This window comes from Elephantulus edwardii, unplaced genomic scaffold, assembly GCF_000299155.1.
Source record: "Elephantulus edwardii isolate Elephantulus edwardi_28Jun2011 unplaced genomic scaffold, EleEdw1.0 scaffold00025, whole genome shotgun sequence".
Classification (NCBI taxonomy): Eukaryota; Metazoa; Chordata; class Mammalia; order Macroscelidea; family Macroscelididae; genus Elephantulus; species Elephantulus edwardii.
This window is the reverse complement of record NW_006399775.1, coordinates 16,555,268-16,570,902: the sequence shown is the minus strand read 5'-3', so window position 1 is coordinate 16,570,902 and position 15,635 is coordinate 16,555,268. Positions and strand designations below refer to the sequence as shown.

The 15,635-nt window shown below is 40.2% G+C and overlaps 1 protein-coding gene and 1 pseudogene across 2 annotated transcripts in view; both read right to left on the bottom strand.

Moving 5' to 3' along the window:
• ACER3 (alkaline ceramidase 3) overlaps positions 1-15,635 on the bottom strand; it is a 151,380-nt gene that overhangs the window by 98,508 nt on the left and 37,237 nt on the right. The window lies entirely within an intron of this gene.
• Positions 14,312-15,570, bottom strand: LOC102855707 (annotated as a pseudogene).

The following is a 15,635-nucleotide window of genomic DNA, read 5'->3' as shown; positions in this document are numbered from 1 at the left end:
CATTTAATATTCTGCCCGAAGCATCCTTGATTACAGCAACTCTAGGTTTGAATCTGTTCTTCAGTTCCTTGAGCTTAAGAAATGCTGAGAGAGGGGCAGGAAAATACAAAGGGATTGGGGAACTTGTGAGGTAAGATGGACGTGGTACGTAGCAATTGGCTAATTTGAAAATAAGATGGCTCATTAGCAAGGGCGTGAATATTTGGCATACTCTGATTGGAGTAAGGTTCATACAGAAGGAGTTAGAGTCACTTCTTTGTTGCTGAGGTGCCAGACCAATAACAAACCTTGACTCTTACATATTATGGTTAGGTCCTCTTGTTCTGTTGACCTTTTAAGCATTATAAAGTGACCTTCTTTGTCCTTTGTCATGGCTGTTAGGCTGAAATCTATTTTATCAGAGATTATTATAGCTACTCCTGCTTTTTTCTGGTTGCCATTTCCTTGGTATATTCCCCCCCCTTTATTTTTGGGGTTTTTTTTGTTTATCTTCACTTTTCAAGTGTGTCTCTTGTAGATGAGTTGGTGGGTTTTGTTTTTTCTTTTAATCCAATCTGCTATTCTTTTTCTTTTCACTGATATGTTTAAACCATTCACATTCAGTGTTATTATTGAGAGACACGGTTATAATGCTATCATTTTTATTTTTTTTTTAGCTTTTTGTTGCTGGTTACTTTGGTCCATTCTGTTTTCTGTGGCATCTCTGTAAGTAAGAGAGGCCTCCCTTTACTATTTCCTGCAATGCTGGTCTTGTTTTTACAAACTCCCTTAGGTTCTGCTTTTCTTGATCTCTCCATCATATTTGATATGGACAGTTTTTCTGGGTATAGTATTCTAAGTTGACAGTTGAATTCTTTGAGTGTTTGATATATGTTATCCCACTGTCTTCTTGCTTGTATAGGTTCTGCTGAGAAATTGGCACTTAATCTTATTTGCTCTCCCTTACAGGTTACTCTTCATTTCTCCATAGCTGCTTTCAGAATTATCTTTGGTTCTGGCAAATTGGACTTTTGCCTTGGTGTTTTTCTTTTGGGATTTATTTTATATGGAGTTTGTTCATCTTCCTGTATATGAATTCTCTCATTCTTCATTATGCCTAAAAAGTTTTCTTCTAAGTAATTCTCCCACGACTTTCCTGGTGCCTTTACTTGCTTCTTCCTATTCTCGGATTCTAATTACATGCATGTTAATATTCAATGGTATCCCACATTATACCTAGGCTTTCTTCGTTTTCCTTCCTTTTTAATTCTGCTTTTTGTCCTAGCAGGTCAGTGATTAGAATTCTATCCTCTACTTCACTGGTTCTGTGTTCCATCTCTTCAATTCTGCTCATATGTCCCTCCAACTTGTTGACAGCATCTGAAATATAAGTCCTCATATTCTGGATTGTGGTTTCTTGTTTTTCCAGAGTCTCCAATGCCTCATTTGTTTTATCTTCACTGTATTGAATTGTCTTTTTAACTTTCTTTTGGCTTTTGCTTGCAGAGTCCTGTAATTCTTCACGTTTGTCCTTTACCTACTGAAAATATTCAATGATTGTTCTTTTGCATTCTGTGTCAGAAAGTTCCATCAGGTTTTCGGGCTTCAGGAAAACCAATGATTCTGTTTTGATAACTTTTGGGGAGTGACGTCTTGTTTTGGTTTCTTGTAGGATGTGTGGTAATCGTCTTCTTCCCTGTCATTGTTGTGGCAGACTTTTTCACACCTGGGGCCTTATCAGGCCATTCATCTAACAACTTTGGTTCAGGAGCTCACTGCTCCTGACCGGGGAAGGACAGCTCACCCTGACTGAATTTCTCTCTGATCCTTTGACTCAAGGGAAGACTTGCTTCAGCTGGGGAACACAATACACTTGTAAGGAAGGGAATAAAATCTCACACTGCCTTTAGTAGTTCTTCTTTGGTCCTGTGGCAAAATTAGCTGAGACTGGGGGGTAAGCTACTTCTCTGTTCCTTTCTGTCTGGTCCTGCAGCTAAGGTCTCTGGTGTGGAATGGCTTGTTGTTTTCTGGTTGCAGCCCCCCTCTCCTGAAGTTTGTTGTTCTCTGTTGTCTGTGGAGTGGTGCAGCCAGTTTCCCCAACTCTCTTCACCACTCTGAAGGAAAGACTTTGTCTCTGAACCTTCTGCTTCAGGACCCTATTGTGGTAGCTGCTGGTAGCTGGAGCATATGGCTGGCGCAGCAGGATGATGTCCCAGTGAAAGCAATACCTTGTTGCCTGGATCCTTAATGGTGGTGTTAGTCTCCCCTCTCTGGCCGCAGCTAGGTGGGGTCCAAAAGTTTTACAGCCCAAGAACTCTTGATTACTCAAGTGTAGCGAGGTGGTGGTGTTCGCGAAGGAAATGGCTTCACCTGTAGAGATGGCATGTGAATTAGCAGTCTTGAGGTGGTGGTGGTCGGGAGGGAAATGGCTTCACCTGTAAAGATAGCTCGTGAATTAGCAGCCTTCTTGGCCAGGCAACTACTGCTACGATGCCCTTCCATCTTTATTTATGCTTCCTGGATCATTCAAGATTATGCCCATAGTATCTCTCAGTATTGCAATTGAAGGCTTGACTTTTTCAGTTCTTTCAACTAGAGAAATGCTAAAACAATACAACCACCATATCAAAGGATGGAGTGGGGAGGAACCTCAATTTAGCTCATTGAAAAGGAATTCTTGGTTAATATGTTATCAGCAGTCTTTCATCATAAAATTCTCCAATAAACAGGATTAGCAACCAGACTTGTAAATCACTGTCCTCCCTCTCTCTCTCCCTCTCCCTCCCCCTCCCTCTCTCTCTTTCCCCTAAAGTTTTAACTGTTTACTGGGAAGTGGCGTAAGGATCCATTTATTTAAGGGTGTTGAGGGGTATCACAGTTATGCTAAGTGTACCTGGTCTATAGGGGATGGAGAGATTTAAAAACCTCTAAAGCACTTCACGCTAGTTTTACTACTAAAACAAAAAAAGAGGGGAGGATAAAAGCCGTTACGTTTTCTTCCAAGCAAAGTGAAGGATTGGTTGGTTGTAACTGGCTCTAGAGAAGTCCCATCTCAGGATGGAACGCTGGAATTTTTTATTTCTTTATTTTTACCTGTTCGTGGCTTTCCCGCACCCACCCTTCTTTTAGCTATCGCGAGAGCAAGAGCGAGAATGCGTTAGCCAATCTGCGCAGGTGGTGGCCTCCCTTTATAAATAGGCTGGGCGTACATATGTGCGCCGGCGGGTTGAGGAGGGTCCTCCCGGGCTGGATGAGCGTGTTTGTAATCTAACCCTGACTGATATAGGCGTAGGTGCCGTGCTTTTGTTTCCCCGCGCGTTGTTTTTCTGGCTGACTTTCAACGGGCGGGAAAAGCCTTGGCCTACTGCCATCTACTTATAGTCTGAACAAACAAAAAAAAATGTCAGCTGGCGACCGTTCGTCCCTCCCGGGGAACCTGCTGTGTGGCTCGCTTGTCTTGCCCCCGCGCCCCGCCTGGAGGCCGCGATCGGCCCGGGGCTTCTCTAGAGGTTTCCACTGCCGTCGCGAAGAGTTAGGCTCTGTCAGCCGAGGGTGCTGCGGGAAATATGGGCGAGACTCGGGCCTCCTGAACGCAGGAAGAGAAATGGAGCGGTGGGCCACGTGCGTGCACTTCCCGGATCTCTACCATGGGACCTGCACTATGGTCTCCGCTCCGACACGTGGGGGTGGGGGGAAGGGGAAGAGGTAGGGGATGTGTGGGGGTCAAGGCAGAAGAAGGGGGGGCAGAGGCGGTTGTGTTTTTCCACTGCAGTAGAAGACCGCTGTCTGGACTTATTCGGCAACCCTCAGTGTGTGTGTTTAGTGTATAAACTACTAAATCTGAGTAGGACATGAGTGCATACTAGCAAAAGCACCTCACATTGGCACAGATGAAAGAAAAGGAGGTGCGGACTGGTTACTCCTTAGGTTACAGGTTACCTCCCCATCCTCCACTACAAGGGGTTCGGGTTGCAGTGATTAAAATGCTGTCTGGTAACGAAAGCTCAGTGGTTCTTCGGTAAAACAAACATGCACATACGTGCTCTACATAAAGATTTATGTCGTCGGATAGGGTACAGTACAGTTCTACTTTGCCTTGTTATGTACTGTTGTCGAGTTTGAACCACTCATGGCAGACCCTCCTGCGCATTCTCAGAGGCAATTTAATGGCGCTTGAGGAGACTGCTCAAACAAGAGGGGAGGGGGGCAGCTGGTGGATTTCAACCTCATATATATGCGCAGTGCAGCTCCTTAAAACTAGACTACCAAGACGCTCAGTTTTTGTAAGAGTTTCTGGTAGCCTCTTTGTTAGATGCCCTGGAGTCGGGAATCATAGCTAACAACAGATGTGAACCATGTCCTGTCCTATCCTCACATACTTGAGCTTATAGTTGTAGTCACCTCTTTGAGGATTTTCTCATTTGCCATCTCTCACCTTTCCCAAGCCAAACCTTCAAGGAATATTCTCTCCTAGCAACATGCTCAAAATATTTGAGACGCAGCTTTATCATCTTTGCCTCCAAGAAGCACTCTTGCTGCACCTTCTCCAAGTAAGTATCTGTTATTTTGGCAGTCCGTGGGATAGTCAGTACTCCCCTCCAAGGCAACAAGTCAAATGTCATTTGTATTCACTTGTCTAGCTCTCTCAGATGCATAGTGAGTAACTGAAAAGACCATGTCCTAAATCAGGCGCACCTTAGTCCTCCAACTTGACACTGTTCCTCAATAGTGTGTAGAGGTCCTTGACTACAGACTTTACCAGTGTATTACGTCTCCTGATCTCCTGACTGCTAGAGCCAAAAGTACTGATTATGGACCTAAGTAAGATAAAGCTGTTGACAGTTTCAGTCAATGATGTTACCTGGTGGCTTAGTGGTAAAGAATTGTGCTGCTAAGGCTAAGGTTCATGTTTTGAATGTACCAGCTCCTCCACGAGAATTTACCTGCAATTTACTGCTTCTGAAAACCTGCTGGAGTGTCTATGGGTTGACTCTCAAAATTAATTACACTAGGTTAGGTGACTTTTATCACAACTTACTGCCTCTCCCAAAGGAGATTTATGTTAGCTCAGTGTGGATGGGGGAGAGGAAGCTGTTTCTTCTCTATACAATGAGTTCAAGTGTGTTGGAGTTGGTCAGGATGGCCAGGATGGGGTAGGGTTCACATCCATTGTTCATAGGGTTTTTTATTTTCAGTTGATAATATACTATCACAAAGTTTGGATTTAGTTTTTTTAAGTTTTTGTTTTTAGGGCAAAATAGTGAAGTTTTAATTAGAAAGTTACATCCCCAAAGGGACAGACCTCCCCGCTTAAAAGGAAATCTGGAGAGAAGCCGGGAGCTACTGGGGTTTGGGCTTTTTTAATACCCTAGCTTTTCACCTTTCAGTTTAAGACTTTAAAAAATGAAACACTTGAAACTTTTCACTTTCTTCTTCCCTAGGTGGCTTTAATTTCCTTTCTGAAAAGAAAATAAGCTTATGATGGTAAATTAAATAAAACGAACAACGGCATGTTTTTGACTGCCTACCACCAAAATTTAACTCCAGAAAGGTGGTCAATGAATTACAGAACATGCCTATCTACTGTATCCCAACCTATTAAAGTATATATAAGAGTTACCCAGCAAGCACACTGTTCTTGGCCTTGTTATAGTTTGGCGTTTTTTGGTGGGTTTTTTTTTTTAAATCTCCAATTGCTAGTAATGTATCATAAGCATGAAGGGGGAAACAATATCATGGTTCAATAAAGATTTTGGAGAAATAACACAGGATGCATTAAGATGGAGTTCCAGTTCAGATTTTCCCAGTGACTTCTCCCTTAAACTCTTGAGGATGCAACCCAGCATTAAACCTTTATTCAGATGAATTAAGATGATTATTTCTTTCAAGAGTTCTTTTCAATACAGCCAGAGTTCTCAAACTAGAAATAGATGTCTTTTGCTTCTGCTCCATCTAGTGGTACTTTTGCTTCTGGGCATTTATAAAACGTGGGGCCAGAGGACAGAATGGCCATAGACTGAGAATTCTTTTTTATCACAGCCCATTAGTTTTGCTGGGTTGTAAGTCTTAAGGGGAAATGACTGCTCATCTTTCTCCTGAGAAGCAGCTGGTGGGCTTGATCCACTGACTTTTTGGTTAGCAAGCCAACAGCCCACTTTCCTACCACAGGTACTCTCAGGGGCTAGTGGTGTGGAGCTGCCCCGTGATCCAAAATGCACATGGTTCAAATACAACAGATGCTCTGCAAGAAAGGGATGGGCAATTTCCTGTGTGATTTACTGACTGAAAGCCTGCTGGGGGTGAGCTATGGATCAATTATGACTCGACAGTACCCAATAACAAAGCTCAGCTTAGTAATTATTAATTATAGTCCTACTTCTGACTAATGTCTGTTAAGAGTAAACATTCCAAAGGAAGCACCTTACTTTATAAAGATTTTTTTTCTTTTGGTAAAATACATTTTTTTTTTACTTCTAGCTATTTAACCGAACAGTATGACACTTCAAAGTCATCAAATGAGAGAATATGGGAAAATCTTAAAACGTAGTAACGGTAATACAGATAACTTAGGAGTGAGTAAGCACTGCCAGATCCTGCCCGCTATGCTGTAACCAACACACAGGGTAAATCTGCAATGACCTCCACTGTGCTGTAACTGACACAGCCGGACAAATTTGCAGTGTACTGTCAGGTTATTTTTTTTTTTTTTTTGAAAGATGGTAGACTAGACAGAAGACAGTACAGAACCTCTGAACCTCAGAAAATAAAGATAATAAAAACAAATGTTAATTCTTCAACCTTCAGATAACAAAAAAGAATTGTCAGGAGTGGAGTGTGTCTTTGGTATCTAGGCCCCCGGTAGATGAAACTCTTTTATACCAAGGAAGGTTAAAACACATGGTCTCCAGGGAGTGCCAGGCCTATAAATGCTGAAGGAAATAAGAACTTTCCTCCACAACTGACGGGACCTTCTGCTAGAGCTGGTATCCTGAACCTGGTGACCCTCCTGGCATTTGAAATACTGATGGCATATCTTCAGGCAACATGCAAGTCACCAGTTTAGCAAACTGATAGACAAGTGTTGTAGCCATAAGAACAAATTATAAACAAGTAAGTATATACATACAAACTATCAAAGCACCAGCAACACACACCACCTCATCAATAAAGCAAACCGACAGATAGGCTATACTAAAAAAAAAGCAAGGATCATGTAGAGACGGCCATCTCTAACCAATACTAACTATACAAAGGGTAACAGACCCCATTATCAACATCCACAGCAGAAAACCAATTCTCATGAGGTCAAACATGGCCTCTGTGCTCCTATACACCCCTTTCCACTCATCCCAGTTCCAATCTTACTCTATTGGGTCTGAAATCCATTGCAGTAGCTCACAGACAATACAGAACCATATTGGCTGAAATTGAGGTTAGTAGAATATAATCACTTAGGACAGCTGCTGAAATGTGCTCACAGACAACTCAGTCTTCAGCCTCAATGGCTTTAGGCCATTGTTACAAAAAAACAATCCTGCTGATCATGGGTCTCCTCCCTAGTCATCCAACAAACACACTTGGGCAAAGGCTCTTAGCTTTGGTTCCGTGAAGTAGCAGTCCCAAGGCCAGCCCCTTCTCATGTGTAGTCTCTGGTTCTTTGCTTCAGCTGCTGTTGCTGTTCCTGTAGACCCCCATGTGAGTGGCACAGAAATCTTTGGTTCCAGAGGGCATGCACTCTGCAAGCTCTGCTGCTGTGCTGATGGTGAAATTCTCAAAATATGCCACTGGGTCTGCTCAATTTAGTGGCAAAACTAGCCAATTCCCTTGTGGATAGTCTTAACACACCCTATTCCTGCCCATCCACATGGTCAAGTCAATGGCTGAAGAAGCAACTTTTAACAATACCCAACACCACAACTTATATGAGCAAATCATAAGACAAGTGAGCATACAGGTAGCATATGAGTGCTATGGGAAGTAAAAAAGACACTAAGGTGTAGTAGGATAATTTATCTGGCCAGTCAGATGAGTTTCTGCTTGTCTGAGTGGTGACCCAAAGCTTCAAGATATGACCCAGGTTATCATACTTTCTCTAGGGTGTGACAAGGGTGTGCTATGAAAAAGTTTACATATAAAAAGAAATGACTGTGGAATACTGACAGAGATGGGTGTAGATGTTAGGGGGTGACAGGGTACAAGGAGAGACCAGGTATAGTGAGGATTTGATGAGATACAATAAATGGCACTGATCAATTGTAATTAATACTATGAAGCAAAAGGTATATAAATGATTGAAAGAAAGCCAATTAAAAAAAAAGGCACCTAGCTTGTGGCAGAGAGTTAGCCTCAGAGGAACCTAGGCTAATCTGTCTGGCTAGGGAAAGAACACCAAAATTGACTGACACAATCACTGGGAAAATGTTATGTACCCTGAAGTCAGAATCAACTCATAGCTGACCTTTTAGTGGGTTTTAAGAGGCTATAAATGGCAAAGGAAGAGACTCCATTTTTTTTCCAGAGTAGCTGGCCCACTTGAACTTCATGTCTTTGAGTTGGCAGTGCAACTTCTTAACTAGAGCTTGAGCATATGAGACATGAGGATAGAACAGGTTCAGATCTCTTGCTCATAGGGTTGCTATGAGTTGTAGTTGACTATGACTGTGTGGCACATAACAGCAAGCCTGGTTATGCTTGATTTCTAGATAGCCAAGAGGTCATTTGAAAACAAGGCACATAATAATTAGTATAGACAGCTCCTTTTTTAGTGTGTCCTTCAAAAGCCTGAACACACAATAACATGGAGAAGTACCCTTTATTATATAAAATTGGAAGTGGACAGTATATGAAAGATGACTCATGCCCCCTGGCTCAAAAATGGTCTGGGCAGAGATGACTAACGCACCACTTTGTATCACAAGTGTGAGATGTTAAATGAGACAATTGTGACTCCCCCCTACTCTGTGATACAAATATGGCATAACACTGCTTACAAAAAGAATGAACTGCCGAAGACCAAGGACTTCAATATAAATTACATCTCAACATAAAGAAAAAAATTCTCACCAGTGGTCCAATAAGCAACAGACAGACTGAAATTGTCAACTATTTCATCTTCCTTGTATCCACAATCAACATTCTTGGTATTAACAGTTAAGAAATCAAAAGACCTACCACATTGAGGAAAAATCTGTTAGGAACTTCTCCAGAGTGTTAAAAAACAGTGATATTAAAGACTAAGGTATGCCTGACCCAAGCTATTGTCTTCTCAATTGCTTGCAATACAACTGGACAATGACTAAGGATGACAAAGAATTGATGCCTTTAAGTTGTGGTGCTGGAGAAGAGTACTAAATATCCCATGGACAGAATAAACAAGTCTTTTCTGAAGAAAGTAAAATCAGGATTCTCCTTGGAGGCAAGGATGGTGAAACTCCATCTCACATACTTTGGGCATGCTGTTAGGAGGGGTTAGTCCTTGGAGAAGGACACCGTGCTTGGAAAAGTGGAGGGTCAGAGAGTGAAAGACTTTCAACAAGGTTTACTGACAGTAACAGTGGGCTCAAATACAGGAGTGGAGATGGCCAGGATGTCACAACATAGGGGAGGGTACAGATCTGTTGTTCTTAGGGTTGCTCTAAGTTATAGTTGGTTCAACGTACATAACACCCCACCCCGTCTCATGGAAACTGTCCTGATGGCTAGAGATTTTACACCTGCACTCTACCTGGCATTGTGCTTGAAGGATGCAATGGTCTGCACCTGGACAGATTCATTAATGTGGACTGTAGTTAAGAATACCTCACTATCTTCTTGGCATACTATGCAGGGTGGTTTTTTATTTTGTTTTTCTTAGGACATCCATAGGCCTTCAAGGATCTCCCCCTTGAGGCCAGATTCCTCAGAAAGATTTTAATCTTTGGTTGGGTTTTACTTTTTTTTTCTTTCTTCTTAAAGAATATTTTTAAAGCTTAAATTTGTGTATTTAGGACTTTATTTAGAAGTATCGGCTGCCATTGGTGACAGCAGTATATTCTGAAATATGTCATATATATTTCTTAATAAAGATGATGTTGAACAATAACAACAAAAAAGGATACCTCACTATCACTGAGGAGACAGAGAAAGTTTTCTCTCCTAGCTATTTTATACCTTCAGCCTACATTAAAGTGTTTATTATTAACTTGACTAACAAACGTCCTACTGCATGTAGCATGCCCTCCTGACTTCCTGAGAAGAGGAATGGTTAGCTCAGAATTGTATCTATTTAACTCTACTATCTAACATCAGGCTTCATTCAGAGGGATGAGTCACACTTTTTTCCCCTTGAGACCTAAAGATACTGGAGAAAAGCATGACTACCTGGCTTGTCTGAAGGATCCCATCCTCACAGTTTATTGCTATAAGATTTCATTTCCTCTGTCAGATTAGAGTCCTGGTGGCACGTCAGCCTTCTAACCTAAAGCTTGTCAGTTCAAATGCATTAGTAGGAGCCCTACTGACAGTCTCCTGTAAAGATTTATAGCCTCCAGAAGCCCAAAAGGTTGCTAACCGATAGAAGATCAGTATGAGTCACATTTTACTTGATGACAGTTGTTTGGTTTTGGATTCGGGTTTGGCAGATAAAGAAGATGGTGCAATAAGATTAAGTGCTCATTGCCAATCAAGAGGTTAGTCATTTGAACTCACCAGCCACTTTGTAGGGGAAACATGTAGCAGTTTGCAACCAAAAAGATTTCAGCCTTGGAGATGCCACAGAGTTTCCATAGGGCAATTCTCTGTTCTACAGGATTACTAGAAGTTGGAATTAATTCTGTGCCAGTGGATTTTTAAGCAGATGATAAAACTCAATCTTAGAGGCATTTAAGTGTATAAAATTTAATTTTCTCCAGAATTGGGACCAGCAACTACAGTTCCCATGTTTTATTCATTCTGTCATATACTAACACTGTATTGGGTTGCCTAGAAAACATGAGTAGGATTAATTTAGCTATTGCTTTCTATTTTTTAATACAATAGTACTCTATATGGTTACTTCCGGAGCCTTTGTGCCTGGTTTCTACTTATCACACTTTTTCCCTCTGCCTCAATGTGGTTCCATCCTAGAAAGTCCAAACTTGGTTTTCAAAGTCTATGTGGACACCAAAAGTACAGGTGTCCCCATTACCCCTGAGGTAACTGGGACATTTTAAAATGCCCTCTATTTTAATCAGTGATTCTCAAAAAGATATGACAGAAACGGGTGTATAAAGATTTAAAATAAAATTATCCCATTTGCTTATTTTCAGTTAACTTATGTTGACTTTCACATACCAAACGTGGATGTGAATTTTGTGTCATGAAGGAAGCTATAGCTTAAAATATATTGAGAAATGTGGTTTTCATCTTGTTCTTTCGTAGAATAAGAGACTTCTTTAAGTTTCCTAGTTGGAGGCAAAGATTCTGAAACTTCTTCTGACATACTTTGGTTATGTTGTAAGGAGGGACCGGTCCTTGGAGATGGACATCATGCTTGGGAGGGTGAAGGGCAGGCGTAGGAGGGGAAGGTCTTCTGGGAAATGGACTGACTCGGTGACTGGGGCAATGGGGATGAGTGTGTCGGAAACAATGGGAATGGCACAGGACAGAGCAGAGTTTAGAGCTGTTATACATAGGGTCACTATGAGTCGCAGGCGACTCAATGGCACATAACAACAACAGCAACAGTTGGCTACAGTTTTGGGGGTTTTTTCAACTTTGATGGATGAGATTATTTAATTTCTGTTTGTTCTGTTCTGCAGTCAAAATTCCATACTAGCCAGGCTGAAACAAAGGAGACAGCATCACCAGGAATAAGAAAGTAGATGTGGAGACAAGGGAGAGAATGATCATTTTAAAGGGGCAGCAACCGTGTATGAATAGAGGCCTAAAACTTCCAGTATCTCAGGGGAAACAAACAAAAAATTAGATTTTTTACATGAAGATAACCAATTTTAAAAGACTAGGCTAATTTCAAATAAAATTTACAAATTGGTTGGGTGAACAGAAAACCTTTTAAGATAAAAATCTAGCCCCTTACAAGCTTTGATTTGTGACCACTGGTCAAACTCAATACCCAAAGTCAGTGATGATGTTGTGTTGTTATGTGGCGTCGAGTCGCTTGCAACTCATAGCGACCCTATGTATAACATCCCTAAACTCTGATCTGTCCTGTGCCAATTGCACCGTCTCCGATACAGTCAGTGATATTTTCCTTAAAAGTATAACAATTTAAATACTCAAAGATGTGAAGTATTTACATCAGCCAGGGAGAGGAGAGAGAAATCTGCAGTAAGAAAAGAAATTGTTGGAACTGAGGCCAATCTTCAACAGCTTCAGAGAACCAAAGGACAATAAACTAAACAACAGAGAATATTGGCATACTATGATAATATCAAGGGCAATTTGTATAGAAATTGTCAAATGGAAACTTAAATTGCTATGTGAATTTTCAGCAAAAACTGAATATTTTTTAAATACTTTTAAAAAAAAAAAAAGAAAAACAAGAATGGCAATTTGAGCCACACTATCAGTTCAGGATCCACTCAAGATAATGTCACTGTTGCCATCTTTCTTAGACCCATTGGGACAATACTGAGACACACTGTATATTATATTCTGATAGATTTTCCTTGAATTGTTTTTAATATTAAATCATTAATGTTATACAGCAGTAGTAATGTTACTGTGAGGAATGATAATATTTTTCTATAATTCCCACATTTTGTTGGGTTACTTCTCTTTGGAATGGGCACGTATGTTAACTACCTTCTAGTAGGTAAGCATCAACCAGTTTCTGATATTTTTTTTTTTCAGTTGAGACTCAAAGCCATCTTTTTTTATTCTCGTTGACTTAATATTTTCTTTAGCTTCAATTTAACTTGCACATGAGTGACTGGTGGTCTATTCTACAGTAAGTGCTTGGCCTGGTATTGACACTAATCTTAAGCTTCTCCAATGTCTCCTTCCACAGGTGTAGTTGATATGATTCTTACGTAGTCCATCAGATCTGATTCCTGTGTAGACCATCAGGTTACAGTCTTTTTGTATAGTTGCTATTGTGTTTTTGTAGAAAAAGTATTTGCAATGAATAAGTCACTGATTGTACAAAGTTCAGTCATTGTATCTCCAACTTCATTTCTGTCACCAAGTCTGTAAGTTCTGACTACTACTGGTCCTTCTTCCTTGATTCCAACTTTTACATTCTAGTAAATTACTATTAATTCATTTTGATTGCATATCAATCAAGATTATGTATGTTCAATTAATTTCAGGCTACATAAAATGGTAGAAATTTCTTCATTTTTGGCTTTAGTGGTTAGTTAGTATAGTTGAGTAATAGCTGTATTTACAGATCTTCCTTGTATGCATATGGATATTATCCTATCATTTATAGCACTGTACTTCAAAATAGATCTTGAATTTTTTTAATACTATGAATGCTCACTAATGCCTAGGATGTCAGTATTTATTTATGCATTTAATCTTTGACAATTTCCAATTTACCTAGATTCATACTTCATATATTTCATGTTCCAATTATTAATAAACGTTTGCAGCTGTTTCTACTTTTTCTTTTTCTTTTTTTTTAAGCTTCTAATAATTTTATTCCGTTTATTTTCACACACATTTATAAAACACTGCATTCCTCGCATACGATATACCCAACACGTATAAAACAGGAACAAACATGAGAGGATTGTAAAGTTTGCAAAAATTCATCCAACATCCACATTACTTGTGTAAAAATATGGTGATGCTAATTTAATACTTTCATATATAAAAATACAGAAACATTTACATAAGTACAAAAATATTAAAATACAGACTTCAGAAATAAGAGAAACAAGCAGAAGATTACAGAAGCTAAGTTTTTTAAAAGTACACACTGAAAGAGTTAAGAAAACATTTAACAGACTCAAGAGAATGAAATTTTACTCGGTTATAAAGTTGGTAAAGACAAAAGGTCTCAGTAATCAAAATTTAAATTTAAGATTATCTGGATAAAACTTTATGTCCTTCTTTTATCATAGTGCTAATTTTATTTTTACTTTGGAATCTCCAATAGTACATAAATGCCTAAATAGTTTTCCTGGTTTAAAATATTAAATTTTCTGATTGGTAGTGAAAATTTTCAATTTCCCCACTTAAGTCATAAAACCGTAAAGGGGTTTATGACCTCTCTTTACTGGGCAAAAGTCTCACACCTCAAATCATTTTCCACAGAAAATGGATAATCACAATACATTTTTTTTATAAGTTAAAATTTAGCACTCTCTAGAGAACCTTCATGGTCCATCATAATTAGCTTATGAAATCACAATCTTCGTAAATTCTTGCTCATTTTAGAACCAGGCAGAGGTCCCATTTTATACCCTGCTTTTAAAGTCTTGCCATTGGAACAGTTTCTGGTGGTATGGTAATCACAGAGACACCTTGTACAGTAATCGAACCCACAGCTTTCTCGTTTGCAGGTGGCCCGCTGTAAATAGTCATCATATTTTGCAGGCGAGTTACAGCGAACACAGGCTTTGAGGCTTTCATTCTTTTTTAAAGTCTTTACAGCGTCAGAGAATTCACTGTGTCGACTGTAAGTAGAACTCTGCTGATCACCTCGATTGGACAACTTTGCTTGAGGGTCTCTGTGGGAAAGAGTCTGCGCTGCTGATTTCTGAATAGAAGCTAATGCTGTTCTGAAGAACCCATGGTCTCTGGTTAATGGATATGGAGAAAACTTGGCAACATTTTCAGAAACTCTTTGCATTGCCTTATTATACAATTGGAATGCCTCCTTATCATTTTCGAGAATCTTCTTCCAAGTTGTACTCACTCTAGCCACATTGATTAAGTCCATATCACTCAGTTGGGATAAAATATCTACTAGGAGAAGTTTGAGTCCTCTGTGAAAGAGTTCACTGAGAATATCTACACACTCCAAGCCCATTTTTCTGCCAATTAAATGTTGTAGTCTAAAATTTCCAGTAGATATAATTTTTTTAATGATCTCCCGATCAACTTTTGGATTTCGCTTGGCAGTCTTTTTTAACGTTGAACAAACAACTTTCTCAAAATGAAGAACTGGCAGTAAACTTTTGCTGGGATAGTGGTCTGGGCTCTGTATCTGTGGCAGGCAGGAGTGTGGACTCACAAAAACTCTCCTCCAACAGGAGGCTCCCCTCATCTTGTTCAAAGAGTCTGCTTGGCTGAGAGAATGAGGCATATCCACTGTCTTCATAAAATCTCCTACTCTCCAGTTCTGTTTCATCTGGACTGTCAAGGACTCATTGCACATGCTGGTTTTCTTTATTATGCAGAGGTTTGCTGTTCCGGTCCAGTTCTATAGATGTGGGGCTCCTAATAGGTGAGCCAAGAGATGACAACTTCTCATACTCTTTCGTGCAGTCTGTACAAGAACCTTCCAAATAGGCAGGCGTGCAGGAACTCAGTCTTCCCTCATCATCAGGTTTTATCAGTTTAGGTCCAAACCAATATAGTCACAATTAAACCCACACTTCATTTTGAAGAAAATGCAGTATCTTCTTTATAGTTTTGTGGGAGACGCGGGCGCCCAGCGGCTGTCAGACAGCTGCCGCGGCGGCTGGCCGAGCGTGGACGTTGAGCGGAGGCTGTGGGAGCCCCGG